Source organism: Mangifera indica, chromosome 5 (assembly GCF_011075055.1).
Source record: "Mangifera indica cultivar Alphonso chromosome 5, CATAS_Mindica_2.1, whole genome shotgun sequence".
In the NCBI taxonomy this organism is placed as follows: domain Eukaryota; kingdom Viridiplantae; phylum Streptophyta; class Magnoliopsida; order Sapindales; family Anacardiaceae; genus Mangifera; species Mangifera indica.
Genome location: NC_058141.1, coordinates 20,099,393 through 20,117,015, shown reverse-complemented (window position 1 = coordinate 20,117,015; position 17,623 = coordinate 20,099,393). Strand labels below are relative to the sequence as shown.

Sequence of the window (17,623 nt, the reverse complement as noted above, 5' to 3'; positions counted from 1 at the left end):
TGTAATAGTAAAGTATTTCCTAAACCAATTGTCCCTAAAATCCATTCAAAATTTTAATTATATTATAATGATTTCATCCATCTATCCAGGTGATTTGACTGGGTCAAAGCCCAACTGGTTTGACCGATCTCAAGCCCAAAGAAGCTTACTAAACATATTCAAATCTGGTGTCCTTCTAATTTTTACACGTAAATTGAAAATAAAGGGAGAAGGACTATTTCCCACCCAAATTTTGATGCATTCTCACATTACCACCCACGGCAGATGAAAATCCAGTTTTCCCACCCCTGACCAAACTGCCGTCCAATTTTTCAGTTAGGGACAGGGGCAAAATTATCATTTGCTATTTAAAACCTTAAAACTTTTAAATTTTGCCGTTTTCGCTCTCCAGGTTTTAAAAACTAATAACTAACCCATCCTCAAAGTTTGAAAAGTTTAGATTTCACCCCTGGGGTTTGCTCCTTCTCCGGCCACCATCGACGGCTGACGCATTCGATCGATCTCCCATCTCCGACTACAAAGGACGACGAAGGACGACCCTTCGTCGCCCAGATCTGGACGACACAGACGAAGGACGACGTTTTGTCGTCCTTCGTCGTCGCGTCTTCCAGAAGCGACGAGCGGCAAAGAGAGAAGAAAAGAGACCTTCGTCGAGCGATCTCCCAGATCTGGACGACGAGCGAAGTTTGAAACCGATCTCCCAGATCTGGACGACGAGCGATGAAGAGAGGTCTCTTCGTCGCACCATCGCCGTGGCACCAGAAGAAGGAGGAGGCCGGTGACGACGCCGGAGAAGACGTCAGTAGATGAAGTTGAAGAATGGGGGTGAAATGCTAGTTTTGAAAGTTATGGGGCCGGTTGTATTTTGAAAATATGGAAACCCTAGGTTTAGGGGTGAAAATGTTAGTTTTTAAAGTTTAAAAACTTTAGGTAAGGTGAAAATGTTAGTTTCTAAAACCTAAGGGGGGTGAATGGTAAAACCCTCACATCAATTTTGAGAAATTAAATTGAAGGGTATTTTTGTCATTTCATCTAATAAAGGTAAAATGGACATTTTACCCTTATGCAAACAAATATCATCCATTTTAACAGCTCATGGGTGGAAAAACTGGATTTTCATCTGCCATGGGTGTTAATGTGAGAATGCATCAAAAGTTGAGTGGGAAATAGTCCTTCTCCCTGAAAATAAAATATGAAACTTACAAAAACATCTTGAAAGAATTTAAATTAAATAATAAAATAAAAACACATATTTTGTTAGCCGTTTAAATTTTTATTCAACAGATAACAAAATAATATTATTTAATATTTTCCAAATTTTATTTTAGGTTACTTGAAAGTAACGCGGCACGCGCAAAGAAACCGCGTTGTTTTTTTTTAGCTTCAAAGGGAGAGGGTCGTTCTTAACCGACCAGAGGATCCTATAAATATGACATCCTCACGGCTTTTTTGTTCATCAGAGATTGAGTATGGAGCTCTCTCTCGTAGGTAATGGTAGTTTCTTTGATTTCTCTGTTTGTTTGTTTTGATTCTTAAACCAATTCGTTTCGTGGGAAATTATAGCTATCTGTCATCAAGATTGAGTGTGGATGGTTTCTTGGATTTCTTTTGTTGTTTTCGTTCATAAACAAATTCGTGCGCGGAAAATTATATTTATCTGTCATCAAGATTGAGTATGGGGCGTCCTTTTCTGTTTTCATTCTTAAACAAATTGGTGTGCGGGGAAATTATAGCTATCTGTTATCAAGATTGAGTATGGGGCGTCTTTTTCTGTTTTCATTCTTAAACATATTGGTGTGCGGGGAAATTATAGCTATCTGTCATCAAGATTGAGTGTGGATGGTTTCTTGGATTTCTTTTGTTGTTTTCGTTCATGAACAAATTCGTGCGCGGCAAATTATATTTATCTGTTTCTGTTTTCATTCTTAAACAAATTGGTGTGCGGGGAAATTATAGCTATCTGTCATCAAGATCGAGTATGGGGCGTCTTTTTCTGTTTTCATTCTTAAACATATTGGTGTGCGGGGAAATTATAGCTATCTGTCATCAAGATTGAGTATGGGGCGTCTTTTTCTGTTTTCATTCTTAAACATATTGGTGTGCGGGGAAATTATAGCTATCTGTCATCAAGATTGAGTATGGGGCGTCTTTTGCTGTTTTCATTCTTAAACATATTGGTTTGCGGGGAAATTAGAGCTATCTGTCATCAAGATGGGCGTCTTTTGCTGTTTTCATTCTTAAACAAATTGGTGTGCGGGGAAATTATAGCTATCTGTCATCAAGATTGAGTATGGGGCGTCTTTTTCTGTTTTCATTCTTAAACATATTTGTGTGCGGGGAAATTATAGCTATCTGTCATCAAGATGGGCGTCTTTTTCTGTTTTCATTCTTAAACAAATTGGTGTGCGGGGAAATTATAGCTATCTGTCATCAAGATTGAGATGGAGCCCTCTCTCATAGGTAAGGGTAATTTCTTTTTTTTTTTTCTTCCCATTCATACATAATAAGGTCGCCGTCATCAAGATTGAGTATCTGAAAGGTATTTCTCACCTTTAATAGTTAATCGATTTACATGTAGTTGCCCTAATTTTGTAATTATAAAAAACGCATTGAGTACGTTTTAATTTTTTAATTTTATAGTTTACGCATGGTCAATGGCTAATAAAGTTTAATACGAGATTGTGTTGTGGAGATGCGGAATCTTCTCTATCCCTATTATTTAAACCTGAAATTTGGTTGTTCAGTCTAACGTTTTACCTTTTTTCCAATTATTTTACTTTTTGGTTAAATATTATCATGATCTTCCATGTGTTCTCGTTCCATGGCATTGGTGGCTTCTGCTACAATTAGTTTGGGGAATCTGCTCTGCTGTGGGTATGAACTGTTGGGTAGTCAACAATGCTAATGACGTTTAAGCGTAATTTTAATGCTTTTTTATTTGTTTGTTTTTGTTATTGGAGATAAGATTAGTACCTTTGTTGTATCATTTTTTATTTGTTAGTTATTCTTCTTTATAGTTTCTCTGAAGCTCATGTTGGCTTGTCTTCTCATTGGCAACACTTCAGCAACTAGAAGGGTTTTACTAGTGTGTCTGTTTGTGGGGAGCTGTGGGCAATCATCTTTTCTTCTGTCATGTTTAGTTGGAAATTTCTAATTTGGAAATATGAGAAGGAATTTGAATGTTAGCATTGGCTAGGAGGTGTTCCAAAAGCAGTAAGCTATCTCTTCTATTCTGATGTGTTATTGGTGTTGAGAATTATGTGCATTTCTTCAAGCTTGTGAAAAATGTGGCACTTCGACATCTTAAGGAGTAGTCTTTTTGTAGTATTTGGCAATCTATTTAAACTTTTCTATCATTTAATAATTTCGATGAGCTAATGTTGCCAGGACTTCTTTTTAATTGTTGATATATGTGTAAACAGTTTTGGTGCGGTTGATTTTCGTCTATAATTATTTCAAAGATTGGTTCTGCCAAATGTTCATAGTTGAACTGTGAAGGGATGAAATATATCAAGTCTTGGAAGCATTCTACTTTCTTGATTGGATGGTATCTCCATTCAGGAAATGTGAGGGGGTTTTTTGAATGTTGGCTAGCATTAGTCAGGAGTTGGTCCAAAAGTAGTAAGCTTCCTGCCTCTGTTTATTGTGTTCTTCTGCCTTTTCATCTACTTTCATAGTGCTGAGCATGAATTATGTAGAAATCAAGTATACCTTCAAGTATGTAAGCAAAATAGCAATAGCACATGTCAGGGAATGGTTTGATTGCATTATTGACTCTCTGTTTTTATTTCTCATATTTCTTCTACTGCTGATTACTTGGGAGGTGCCCAGCTGACTTAGTTGTAAGCATAAACAAAAGAAGCTATGGTATAACATTTTAATTTAATCTTCTTTTGTACTCCTTAGGTAAACCAATTTTACAGGTGGACTTCTGTATTCATTAATATCTTTTTTTTTTTTTTTTTCATTTCACAAATATTGAAATGTAATATTGCTTTGCCATGTCTCCTTTTGGTTCAGCTCAGTGTTTTTGATAAGATGAGATCTCCTGTACAAGTTATATGACGCTGTAAATCATATCCTGGAATGGAAGTCAAATATGAGACAAGTGGTATTTTTTGCTACTAAGATTGGTTGTGCTGTTTCTACGAAATTCTTGATGTATCGGAATATTTGCAGTGTTTAGAGGTAAATTTGATCAGTGTGAAATATGATCAAGATGTGATTATACATTTAATCATGATTTTTTGTTATACACCATCTCTTTTTCAGTGAACAAATAGTTGGCTAGTCTGTCCTGCATTGCAGTATAGTGATTGTTGTAAGACCATTCAACTGGGGTTATAGGAAGGTTGTAATAGTTTTTTGGGTATCCGTATATCTACTTTTGCAGCTTTTATCTAGCAATGTGAATTATTTGATTTTTTTTTCACTTCTCAGGGACTCTTTTCCTAGAATGATTATGATGTGACAGTTTTCGAGTCGTGCTTACAAAACTTTTATGCCTGCGACTTCTGCAAAAAATATAATTGGATCTTTTAGTCATGCTGTTGTTGTTTGTGGATTGGTTGCGTAGAAATCCTCTGGCATCTCTGGTCATGGGCAACATCATTTTTGTTCCTTGGTTTCAGTTTTCCCATGTTGCTGGACAGAGAGTATTTTTTTCCCTCCTCTACTCTGCTTTTATAGTTTATTTTAGAGTTTGTTTGATTTCACTGTCTTTGTTTTAGGATTTGATAAACAGTTGGGCAATTAAAGATGAGTCCATTGTTTATGTTGTTTCTCCATCACTTGGGTTTCATTGTATCAGCTTTGATTCGAATGCTATTGTGATTAACAATATTCATTGGTGAAACGTTACTGTGATGAACTCCCTTTTGGGATTTTTTCAAAGATTGGTTGAATGAATTGTTATAGGATAGTTGAACTATAAAGGGAGGAAGTATTTCAAAGTTCTAGAAGCCTTCTATTTTTTTGATTGGTGGTATTTCCGTTCAGGGATATGTGAGAATGTCTTGGAAATTCAGCTAGTATAAGCCAGTAGTTGCTCAAATGTTAGTAAGCTTCCTCTCTCTGTTTATTCTATCCATCTTATCTGACCTTTGCAATGTCTGCTTGTAGTTTGGTAATTAGAACCATTTGCAAATAAGACAGAATACCTCTTTTGCCTTTGCCAGGGAAGACCCTTACTCAGAGAATACCTATTGATTAACAGGGCAGATCTGGCTCCCAATCGGCGTCTTCTATTGTTTAATCTTCATCTTCTCCTGCTGTCAAAGGATCTGGCCGAGTTAGTAGATGATTAAACTCCTGTTGCTTCATTGGCTTATGCTGGAGTAGATAAAACTTCTGCTGCAGAACCGGTTTATGTTTCAGGATTTGGATAAGGTTCACGTGGGGGAGATATTTGATGGAGTCTTTACTGGCCAGGGAAAAAGTCATGGGATCTGAACATGTGAAGAGCAGAATAGACTTCTGCAGATATTATGATTTCTTAGAGCATTTAGTGATGCTGTTGCTGTTTGCAACTGAGAGTGTCTTTTTTCCCACTTCTACTCTGCTTTAATAATGTATTTTAGACTTTGTTTAATTTGAGTCTCCTCATTTTCAGGATCTGAAGCATACTTGGGCAATTAAAGATGAGTCCCTAGTTTATGGCATGTGGTGTAAGGTTTTCCCTATTCATTGAACTACTTCAGAGATATTCTAGGAATTATGGTAGTATTGTCTATTGTCACATATATGTGTTCTTTCTTCTTCTTTGATAGAAAAATAGGAGGGTGATTGTAGTGCCAATGTTTATGTCTCTTGCAAGAAGGAAAAGCAAAAACAAGAGAAACAAGCGGAACGTGAGAAGCAGATACAAGCAGGAAAAATTGGAGATTATAGATGGCAGTACAAGGGATGGCACAGATAGCATTCATTTAGGGTCAGGACCACATGTCATTAGGAGGGAACTTCTAATCCTAAAAATTTACTAATTCCTCCTACATCATTCATTATTGAAATGTTATTTTCCATAACATATTTGTTATTCATTTCATTAATATTGAAATGTAACATTGCTTTGCAATGTCTCCTTGTAGTTTGGGTGGTCTTTCTTGGGATTATTTTTATATATGGTTGTGTTTTGGGCTGGTGACATATAGGACTATGTGCAGCTTGCAGAAGTAACTTTGACTGGTAAATTATGATCAATATTTTGATTATATAGTTAACAATGATTGATTGGTTTGATTCAGCAAAAAAAATGATTGATTGGTTTGGAACATCTCTTTTTGGGTGAATTTGTATTTTGTTTCTTTCTTGCAATGCACTATGATGATTAATGTAAGACAGTTCTATTGAGGTTATTTGAAGGTTGTAATAGTTTTTTAGTTGTCTTTTTAACTTTTGCTGCTCTTATCTAGCCTTGTGAATCATTCCAATTTTTTATTCAACTTCTCAAGGAATAGGTGCCTAGAACGTGGGGGGGGGGGGGGGGGGGGGGTGGTGGAGGTATTTGATTAACTCCTTGCAGGTCATGGGATACCAAGGCATATTATTTATTGAACACTTGAAGAGGAGGGTCTAGTTGAAACCTTTTTTGGTCATTTATTCTTTCAGTGTTAATCGTTCATGGTCTTGACTGTTTACTTTTTATTTTTCTTTATCTCTTATTAGTCACAGCTTACCTGATATTTCTGCTTGGGATTTCTGCAGATACTCTAAGTAGGGAATTTAGTGATGTTGTTGCTGTTTGCAGAGAGAAATTCTCCTTCACCCCTTGTTTTTAGCAATATCATTTGTCCATTTGAATTTTTCCATGTTGCTGGTCTGTGTGGTTTTTTCCTACTTCTACTGTGTACAGTTTATGTTAGACATTGTTTGATTTGAGTATTCTCTTTTTTAGGATCTGATGCATGCATACTTGGGCAATTAAGCAAAATGGCAGTAGCTCATGTCAGGGAGTAATTTTATTGAACTATTGACTCTTTCCTTTTTCTTTTATTTATTTATTTATTTTTAACTCAAACCTTTTTTCTGTTTGTGATCCAAGGTTATAGTTTGTGGTTTTGCCTTTTTGTTGATGTCTCATGTGATCAGCCACTGGGTGTGATATGTTCTTGTGTTCATTTCACCCATTTTCATTGAGCTTGCTTTTTTGATTTTCTGTTGCTTTTTACTTGGGTGGTACCGAGCTTTGTTATAGGCATAAATAAAAGTAGGAAGGTATTATGTTTTCATTTCATAAACATCTTTATTTTCCATTTAACTAATGTAACATTGCTTCGCAATGTCTCCTTGTAGCTTGGATCAGTGGTTTCGATGAGGTGAGATCTGAATATGTGTGCCAAATCCTTGAATGGAATAAATAGTTTGCTTGTGCAACCTGTAATACAGTTTCGTGATTAGTGTAAGGCTTTACAAGGGAGGTCTGAGGTTATTTGAAGGTTGTATAATGTTTTGCTTCTCTTTTTGTTTTACTTTTAAAATACTTTTAGCTGGGTGTGTGAATTATTTGGAATTTTTTCCCAACTTCTCAGGGAAATTATGTCTTCAGAAGTTTCTGGTGTGATGTTATTGTTCGACTGATCCCTTGGTATTTACTTATTTTAAAGCCAGTTATGTGTATCCTTAGCCTTGGTGTTTGGTAGACTTCACCCCTTTGTTTTGGTTGACTTATCATCTTACTTTGAAATGGAGTCTCTTTCACCTCTTTTTATGAGCAATATCATATTTTTTTTTTCACTTCTCAGGGACTCTTCCTAGAATTATTTTGAGGTGCTGTTGTTCCTTGTTGATTTCTTTGTATTTTCATGTTTCAATTCAGTGATGATGTATTGTAGTTTAGGCTTGAGAATTTCTGTATTCACTATTTAGTACAAGTTTCAGGTGGGGAAGTATTTAATGGATTCCTTGCAGGTCATCGGATACCAAGCCAAATCATTTATTGAATGCCTTCTGTGGATGATGGCCGAACAGATTTGGTATCTGATATGGTTTTGACATTGTATTTTTTATTTTTTTAATCTGTTTTCGAGTTGTGCTTACAAATCTTTTATGCCTGGGACTTTGACAGATTATATATAATCGGCTCTTTTAGTCATGCTGTTGTTGTTTGTGGATTGGTTGCATAGAAATCCTCCTGCATCCCGGGGTCATGAGCAACATCATTTTTGTTCATTGATTTCAGTTTTTGCATGTTGCCGGACTGAGAGTATATTTTCCCTCTTCTACTCTGCTTTTATAGTTTATTTTAGACTTTGTTTGATTTCTGTGTCTTTGTTTGACGATCAGTTGGGCAATTAAAGATGAGTCAGTTGTGTTTAACTCCCTTTTGGGATTTCATTCAATGATTGACTGAATGAATTGTTACAGGATGGTTGAACTATGAAGGGGGAAGTATTTCAAAGTTCTGGAAGCCTTCTATTTAATTTATCGGCAGTATTTCCGTTCAGGAAATGTGAGAATGTGTTTGGAATTTCTGCTAGCATAAGTCAGTAGTTGCTTGAAGAGTAGTAGGTTTCCTCTCTCTGTTTGTTGTATCTATCTGACCTTTGCAATGTCTCTTCGTAGTTTGTTCCATGGAGTTGGTTGCTTCTGCTAGAATGAGTTTGGGGAATCTGCTCCGCTGTGGGTATGAACCGTTGGGTAGTCAACACTGCTAATGACATTTAAGCGTAATTTTAATGTATTTTATTTATTTGTTTGTTTTTGTTATTGAAGATTAGTACGTTTGTTGTATCATTTTTTATTTATTAGTTGTTCTCTTTAGTTTGTCATGTTGGCTTGTCTTCTCAATGGCAACACTCTTAAGGAACTAGAAGGTATTACTAGTGCTCTCAGAACTGATGATAAATATGGGTTGGAAATTATTAAAATCTGTTTTAATCATTAGATAAAATTACCTTAGATCGAATCAAATGAATGGTATCTAACCACGATTTAATTATCGGATCAAATTGATGGATTGTTATCCTAATGTTATTATGTTATTAAAATCCATTTAAAATTTTAATTAATTAATGTGGTATCGACAATTTGTACAACTGGTTTGATAGGGTCGAAACCCAACTGGTTTGACCAATTCTAAGGCCAAAGAACCTTATTCACTATATTCAAATCTTGCAACCTTTTATCTGTAAATTTTTAATAAAATACGTAACTTACGGTTTTTGTTCATTTTGACAAAAATATCTTGACAGGATTTTAAAATTAAATAATAAAATAGAAAGAGATGTTTTGTTGGTTGTTAAAATCTTTATTTAACAAAATAACAAAGTAATAATTTTTTTTTTTTATGTGTTTTTCAAATTTTATGTTAGCAAGCGCTGGAAAAACCTGTTAGGTTTTTTAACGGCTGGAAGCCAAACGGATCTTTCATCAACCGAGGCTCCCATAAATATGACATCTTCGCGGCTTTTTTGTTATTCAGAGAAAAGTGGAGGAGCCTGGGGGTTCTCGCTCTTAGGTAGATTCTTGTTTTTTTTCCTATTTTCATTGTTAAGCAAATTCGTGCGCGGGAAATTATAGCCATGTATCAAGATTTTCTCATAGGTAAGGTTAATTTCTTGGATTTTTTCTATTTTCATACGTAAGCAAATTATTAAACATTTTTCATCATTTAATGATTTGGATGAGCTAATATTGCCAGGACATCTTTTTAATTGTTGATATTGGTGTAAGCTCTGTTGCTGCGGTTTATTTTCGGATATAATTATTTCAAAGATTGGTTCCATCTTTTAATAATAGTTGAACTGTGAAGGAAGGAAGTATTTCAAGTCTTGGACATATTATTTTTTCTTGACTAGATGGTATTTCCAATCAGGAAATGTGGGGGGTGTTTGAATGTTGGCTAGCAGTAATTAGGAGTTGCTCCAAAAGTAGTAAGCTTCTTGCCTCTGTTTGTTGTGTTCTTCTGCCCTTTAATCTAGTTACATAGTGCTGAACATGAATTATGTAGAAATCAAGATACCTTCAAGTACATAAGCAAAATGGCAGTAGCACATGTCAGGGAATGTTTTGATTGCACTTTTCAGTCTCTGTTTTTTAATCTTTGCTCATTTTTTCTACTGTTGTCTTGTTGTGATCAAGGTATAATTTGTAATTGTTGTCCATCTTTGTGATTTCTCATGTTGTCAGCCTCGGTGTGATATGCTCTTGAATATATTCACCCTTTATGGATTGAGCTAACTCGTCCAAACTTCTACTGCTAATTACTTGGAGGTGTTGAGCTGACTTGGTTATAAGCATAAACAAAGAAGCTACGGTATAACATTTTTTAATCTTCTTTTATACTCCTTAGGGAGAGTAAGTTTTTAGGTGGGTTTCTGTATTCATTAACATTTTTTTTTTCATCTTACTGATATGGAAATGTAATATTGCTTCGACATGTCTCCTTTTGGTTTGGTGGTTTTGATTAGATGAAATCTCTTGTACTAGTTTTATGATGCTGTGAGTCATATGTAATACGTGGTGTTTTTTGGGACTACTTGGATTGGTTGTGCTGTTTCTACTAAATTTACTGAAGATGTTTTTTTTTTTTTTTTTTGTAGTGTTGGCAATGTATAGGAATATGTGCAGTGTTCAGAGGTAAATTTGATCAGCGTGAATTATGATCAAGATGTGATTATACATTTAATCATGATTTTTTGTAATACTCCATCTCTTTTTTATAGAACAAATAGTTGGCTAGTCTGTCCTGCAATGCAGTATAGTGATTGTTATAAGGCCATGCAACTGTGGTTATAGCAAGGTTGTAATAGTGTTTTGAGTATCTGTCTATCTTACTTTTGCAGCTTTTATCTAGCAATGTGAATAATTAGATTTTTTTTTTCCAACTTCTCAGGGAATCTTTTCCTAGATTGATTTTGGGGTGTTGTAGTTCCTTGTTGATTTCTTTGTATTTTGCTTATTTCAAGTCAGTGATGATGTATTGTAATTCAGCCTTTAGAAGTTCTGTATTCAGGATTTGGCTCAAGTTTCAGGCGGGGAAGTATTTGATGGATTACTTGAAGGTCATTGGATACCAAGCCGAATTATTTATTGAATTCCTGCTGCGGATGATGGCTGCACAGATTTGATATCTGATATGGTTTTGACATTGTGGCTTTATTTTTTCTTTATCCCTTATCAAGTTGTGCTTATAAAAGTTCTATTACAGATATTATAATTGGAGCATTTAGTGATGTTGTTGTTGTTTTTGGATTGGTTGCATTGAGATCCTCCTGCATCCCTAGTTATGTATAACATCTTTTTGGTTCATTGGTTTCAGTTTTCCCATGTTGCTGGACTGAGAGTATTTTTCTCTCTTCTACTCTGGTGGTATAGTTTTGTTTGATTTTTGTGTCTTTGTTTTCACGATTTAATGAACACTGGGGCAGTAAAAATGAGTCAATAGTTTATGCTGTTTCTCCAACACTTGGTTGTCATTATATCAGCTTTGATTCTAATGCTATTGTGATCAACAATATTCATTAGTAAAATGTTACTGTGATGAACTCCCTTTTGGGTTCTTTTTTTTTTTCCAAAGATTGGTTGAACGAATTGTTATAGGATAGTTGAACTCTAAAGGGAGGAAGTATTTCATAGTTCTGGAAGCTTCTATTTTATTGATTGGTGGTATTTCCGTTCAGGGAAATGTAAGAATGTGTTGGAATTTCAGCTAGCATAAGTCAACTGTTTCTGTTTATTGTGTCCATCTGACCTTTCATCTATTTACGTAGTGCTGAGCATGAATTATGTAGAATTTGAGGACCTTTAACAGAAGCAAATTGGCAGTAGCACATATCCAAGAGGAGCAGGATAGACTTCTGCAGATATTATAATTTCTTAGAGCATTTAGTGATGTTGCCACTGTTTGCAACTGAGAGTATCTTTTTTCCTACTTTTTTTATAATGTATTTTAGACTGTTTAATTTTAGTGTCTTCATTTTCAGGATTTGAAGCATACTTGGGCAATTAAAGATGAGTTTCTAGTTTATGGGATATGGTGTAAATTTTCCCTATCCATTGAGCTACTTCATAGATATTCTAGGAGGTCTGTTATTATTGTCTATTGTCACATATTCGTGTTCTTTCTTCTTCTTTGATATAAAAATAGGAGGATAATGGTAGGATCAATGTTTATATTTCCCACAAGGAAAAGCAAAAACAAGTGAAACAAGTGGAAAGGGAGAACCAGTTACAAGCAGAAAATTGGAGATTACAAATGGCATCAAAAGGGTTGGCACAAATGGCATTCATTCAAGGGAAGGACCATAAGTCATTGAGAAGGGAACTTCTAATCCTAAAAACTTTACTAATTTCTCCTACATCATTCATTATGTGTAACATCTTTGTTATTCATTTCATTAATATCAAAATATAACATTGCTTTTTGATTCAGGCCTGATTTTCTTCTCCACACTACAGCACCCCTTCTACTCTCTCTCATCCCAGAAAGCTCCACTTCACAGTTTCCTTTCCAACACAATCAAACACACAAGCAATATTCCAACACAGCTAATAATCAACTCATTGCAAGAACACAGAATGATAATGAATCAAAATAGCTTTCATTGATTGCATTTCCATTACAAGATCCAAACCAAACTGAAATACAATAAAACAGTAACCCAACAACCGCCACGCTTTCAAGAGGCCGGCTTTCTCCCCCTATGTCCCTATTTGGGTTTCTGATTTCTCGATTCTCCTTGATCCAATTCCAGCTTTGTTTCCCTTGCAAAACAGTCTCTCCGGCTCTCCTCTTGCCATGATCCAGCTTCCTCATTTGGTGGTCTGGCTTCCTCTCGTTTGCTTTTGTTGCAGTATGTCAGTCCCATGCTCCTTCCACTTGTCTACTCTTGCTTCTTCTGTTTTGATTTTTGGGAAGTATAAACATTGGTCCTAACACTTTGCAATGTCTCCTTGTAGTTTGTGTCAATAGTTTTGGAGAGATGAGATCTCCTTCACGAGTTATGGTTTTTCTTGGGATTACTTTTATATGGTTGCTGGGCTGGAGACATATAGGAATATGTGCAGTGGGCAGAGTAAACTATGACTGGTGTAAATCCTGATCAATATTTAGATTATATATGTATGTAATAATGATTTTTCGGTTGCCAAGATCTCTTTTTGGGCAAACCAGAGTTTGCTAGTCTTTCCTGCAATATTGTAAGGCAGTTCTATTGAGGTTATTTGAAGTTTGTAATAGTTTTTCTGTTGGCTGTTTTACTTTTGCAGCTTTTATCTAGCCTTGTGAATCATTTCAATTTCTTCTTCAACTTATCAAGGAATTTATGCCTGGAACATTTCCAGGGGTGTGGTTATTGTTCCATTTTCATTTCTTTGTATTTGTTTACTTTAAGTCAGTGATGATGTTACTGTATTTTAGCCTTGGATCCAGTAGACAGGCTATACACCCTTCGGTTTTGGTTGAGTTATCATATTACTTTTTGATGGTTTTTTTAGAAGTTTTGCTTTTTCATTTTCTTATGCTTTTTAAGATTTTACTGTAAGTTCACTGTGAAGAACTGGGAGTTGGAGGATTTCTGTATTCAGGATGTGATACAAGTTTCAGGTGAGGAGGAGGTATTTGATGGAATCCTTGTTGGTGATGGGATACCAAGGTAAATTATTTATCGAACACTTGAAGAGGAGGGTCTAGCTGAAACCTTTTTTGGTCATTTATTCTTTTGGTGTTAACCATTCCACTGATTTGATAGCTGATATGGTCTTGACATTCTACTTTTTATTTTCCATTGAGCTTGCTCTTCTAAACTTCTGTTGCTGTTTTCTTTGGGGGTACTGAGCTTTGTTATAGGCCTACATAGAAGCAGCAAGGTATTATGTTTTCATTTCATAAACATCTTTGTTTAACAGTTGGTCTGTGGCTAATAAAGTTTAATACGTGGTTGTATTGTGGAGTTTCAGATATCTTCTCTTTCTCTCTCTCTCTTTTTTTTTTCAATTATGGTTGTTTATTCTAATGTATTGTCCTTTCCCAGTTTGTTTACCTTTTGGTTAAATGTTATCATGATCTTCCTTGCGTTCTCACTTGTTCCATGGCATTGGTGGCTTCTGCTAGAATAAGTTTGGGGAATCTGCTCCACTGTGGGTTTGAAGTGTTGGGTAGTCAACAATGCTCATGACTTTTAAGCTTTATTTTAATGTATTTTATTTGTTTGTTTGTTTTTGTTGTTGGAGATAAGATTAGTACGTTTTTTGTATCACTTGAAGCTCATGTTGGCTTGTAGACCTCTTTTCTCCTACTTTTTTCTGTTTGTGATCTAAGGTTATAATTTTAATTTTTCCATCTTTGTGATGTCTCATAATATCAGGCTGTTCCCTGAATTCATTTCACATATTTTCGTTGAGCTTGCTTTTCTGAATTCTGCGGTTCTGGTGCTGTTTACTTGTGCCCAGCCAACTATAAGCCTAAATAAAATAAGCTAAGGTATAATATTTTCATTTAATCTTCTTTTATTCTCCTTGGAGAAGCTAAGCTAAGCTTTTACTAGGTGGGCTGTAGTTGTATTTTTTATTTCCAACAGTGTGAGATGGTATTCTTTTTGGAGAGTTTTGTTCTTTCATTGTCTATATGCTTTTCAAGATTTTATTGTAGCAGAGTTTGAGGATTTCTGTATTCAGGATTTGGTCAAGTTTCAGGTGTGGGAGGTATTTGGTGGAATCCTTACATTCAGGGATACAAGTCATGCATACTTGGCAATTAAAGGATGTCCATAGATTTCAAGGGTCCCTTCAAATTCTTAAGCAAAGTGGCTATAGCTCATGTCCGGGGGTAATTTAATTGAGCTATTGATTCTTTCCTTGTTCTTTTTCTTGCAGTTATGATTTTAGCTGCATCCTCTTTTTTAATCAAGGGAGGTGTTGGGATGCATTGTTTCTATGATTTTCTTGCGTTGAGGGAAAGATTCTGCATCTCTTGGTCAATTATGAAAACATTATTCGCCATTGCCCTAACAAACTCAAACATTATATAAACAAATAAGGCCAATGGATTATTTCTCACTTGAGTTTAGGTGCAATCTAAAAGTCACACTCAAGGGTTTTGAAAAACCTGAAATCTCATCCATGATATAATTGTTATTAAAATTACTTATTAAATGAAGAGATAAAATCGTTTTTTTATTAATAATATTTAAAAAAATATAAAATTCATTATATTTTCTTCTTTTAACTTTTAAAAACTAATGACTTTATTTATACTTAAATTTTTCTAAGTTTGAAAAGTTATAATTTTTTTTTTTCCAAATGTTCTCTTCACCTCTTTGACCACTATTTTCGGCGTTGGTGACCTTTTTTTATTCGAAACTATTAGTTGACACATATAAACAAATTTGAAATAGATTTGTTCATTGGAAATAAAGATTTGACCAGATTTTTTTATTGACGAAGAGATTCATAGCTTGGATCTCTTTATTGACGAAGAGATGTAGATCTCTTTGTCGACGTAGAGGTTTCATTGTCGTTCTTCTTAGATTATTGGAGAAAGTGGTCGGAAGGGAAAAAAAAATTCTAAGGTTGTGGGAGGGGGGGGGGGTAATGTGATTTTTTAAAGTTTAAAAAACTTTAAGAAGAGTGAAATATTAGTTTTTAAAATTTAGAAGAGAAAAATATAATAAATTTTATATTTTTTTAATATTATTAGTGAAATAATGATTTTATTCTTATTTTTAATAGAAAAATATACTCGCAATTTGTTAACAAGTGAGACTTCGGGTTTTTCAAATTTTGTGGATATGATTTTGAGATTGTACTGAAACTTGAGTGGGAAATAGTCCTTTGGCTAACAAATAAATTTTTTCTCAGAACTAGTGCTCTCTCTCTAACATTTGACAAACACAACAATAGCGCAACTAAAGCGGTTGGAGGCTTACAAATTGCACTGATATTTTTCAACCATTTAAATTCTGTTATCATGTCTGGTTTGAATACGAATATCGGGCTTCATTCAAACTAAATTCGTTTATTAAAATTAGTCTAACCTTCGGTTTTCAGTTTGGTTTGCATGATTTGAGTTCTAATTTGTGCCTGAGTAGTGTCCATCCTTAACTTTAGTCCGATGAATCTGTTGACTATTGTTTTGTTTTATATCTGTATTTAAATATAATTTTAATTTAAAAAATAACCGTATTTTAATCATCTTACGTGTGACAGAAGTAAAAGCAATTTAAAATTTCGTTTTATAACAACTTGATAATTCAACGTCAATACAAATATGTATAGAACTTATCAAAAAGCAGTGCTCGTTTGCAGCTTGTATGACCAGATGCTGGATAAGCAGTGTTGGGTTGTTACAGCTTATTGTTTTTAATTATCATATTGAAGAAATTATCACATTGTTTTTAATTATATAGTTTATTAGAGCCAAAGGACTTGTTTCCACCTAAAGTTTAGTATTTTTTAAAATTTAAAAAAAATATATTTTTTCTCTTAGAGTTTTAATCTTGTCCTTCTTTCTCTGGTGATCAGACTTTGATCAAGATTGTTTTCATTCTTTCTTCTACCTCTACCATCAATAATGAAGATTGATGACCAAGAAATGTCGATGCAGAACGTGAAATTGACGAAGTGAAGAAGCCAACGTGTGTTTTGTAGAGACAAAAATGATTTGTCTTTACCTGTTTATAAAGATAAAGAGACGAAAACGGGTAATGTCACTTGAAGATTATTGTAAAAAGGTTAGGAGGAAGAACACCTATGGTTGGGAAGTCGTTTGCTGAAGAGGGGGAGATCAAAACTTTAAAAGAGAATTTATTACTTTTCAAACTTATGACAGGATAGGGTGGAATTGTTATATTTTTAAATTTAAGAGAATATATGATATATTTTAAATTTTTAAAAATATTTTTATTAAATAAAAATTTTGTTCTTTGTAATACTTACAAAAATTAATATTTAAATAGATATTTAAGAGTTTTAAAATTAGTATAAAAAAACTAAACTTTCAATGAGAATAAGTCCTTTGACCTTTATAATAAAACAATCATATTTCCTTTCACATGTTGTCTTATTAAAAAGATTTTTCTTCATTTTATTTCAAATTAGTTCACTTTCATGATGATTAAACCTGAGTAATATTTATTGTGTGGACTCGTGTTTTTAGTGGTCGAATTTACAGGCAACTTGTTTGCAATTTTCTTAAAGTAAAATCAATTTAAATTAAATTAAATTTTATTGCAAGTTGATAATTCAACAATCATAACAAATATGATGTGCATATATAATATATAATACCTCAAGTTATCAAAAAGTAGTAGTCGTAATTTATCAAGTACGTGTAGCCAGGTGTTAGATAAGTTGTATTTTCTGTTTGACGCATGGTTTATTATTGCAATGCCACTGACTCTTTAATTTTCTATTTTTGGTTTTCAGGCAATCGCTGTCCATTGGCCTAGTGGTTGAGGTGTCAACCTTAGCCTTACGTATGATATACCCCACGTATGTATCTACGGATTTTTAAGGTATGAGAATTCTGTGTGTGTGAAACTGTGAGCACACAACACAGCTTAACTCATAATCAAAGGTGGAATTGCAGCACCCCCTTTTTTCCATCAGAATCTCATAAATGAGTTTTAGCTTTTGCCAAGGCAAGGCAGGGCAGGGCAGGGCAGGGGGAAATTCCCATACATAAAAT

General features: G+C 34.4%; 1 long non-coding RNA gene across 50 annotated transcripts; it reads left to right on the top strand.

Annotated features, from left to right (window-relative positions):
• The first annotated feature begins 1,363 nt into the window (after positions 1 to 1,363).
• On the top strand, positions 1,364 to 16,791 carry LOC123216745. 50 transcript variants are annotated; one of them, XR_006502324.1, is made up of 7 exons: positions 1,364 to 6,183; positions 6,703 to 6,814; positions 6,893 to 6,950; positions 7,906 to 10,252; positions 10,539 to 13,283; positions 13,525 to 14,764; positions 16,459 to 16,791. It is a non-coding gene; the product is annotated as an uncharacterized LOC123216745 (long non-coding RNA). The 50 variants fall into 50 exon arrangements; XR_006502319.1 differs by having other exon boundaries at positions 6,703 to 6,950; positions 7,906 to 7,970; positions 8,063 to 10,252; XR_006502314.1 differs by having other exon boundaries at positions 1,365 to 6,183; positions 6,703 to 7,433; positions 7,906 to 7,970; positions 8,063 to 10,252; positions 16,459 to 16,789.
• Positions 16,792 to 17,623: the final 832 nt, after the last annotated feature.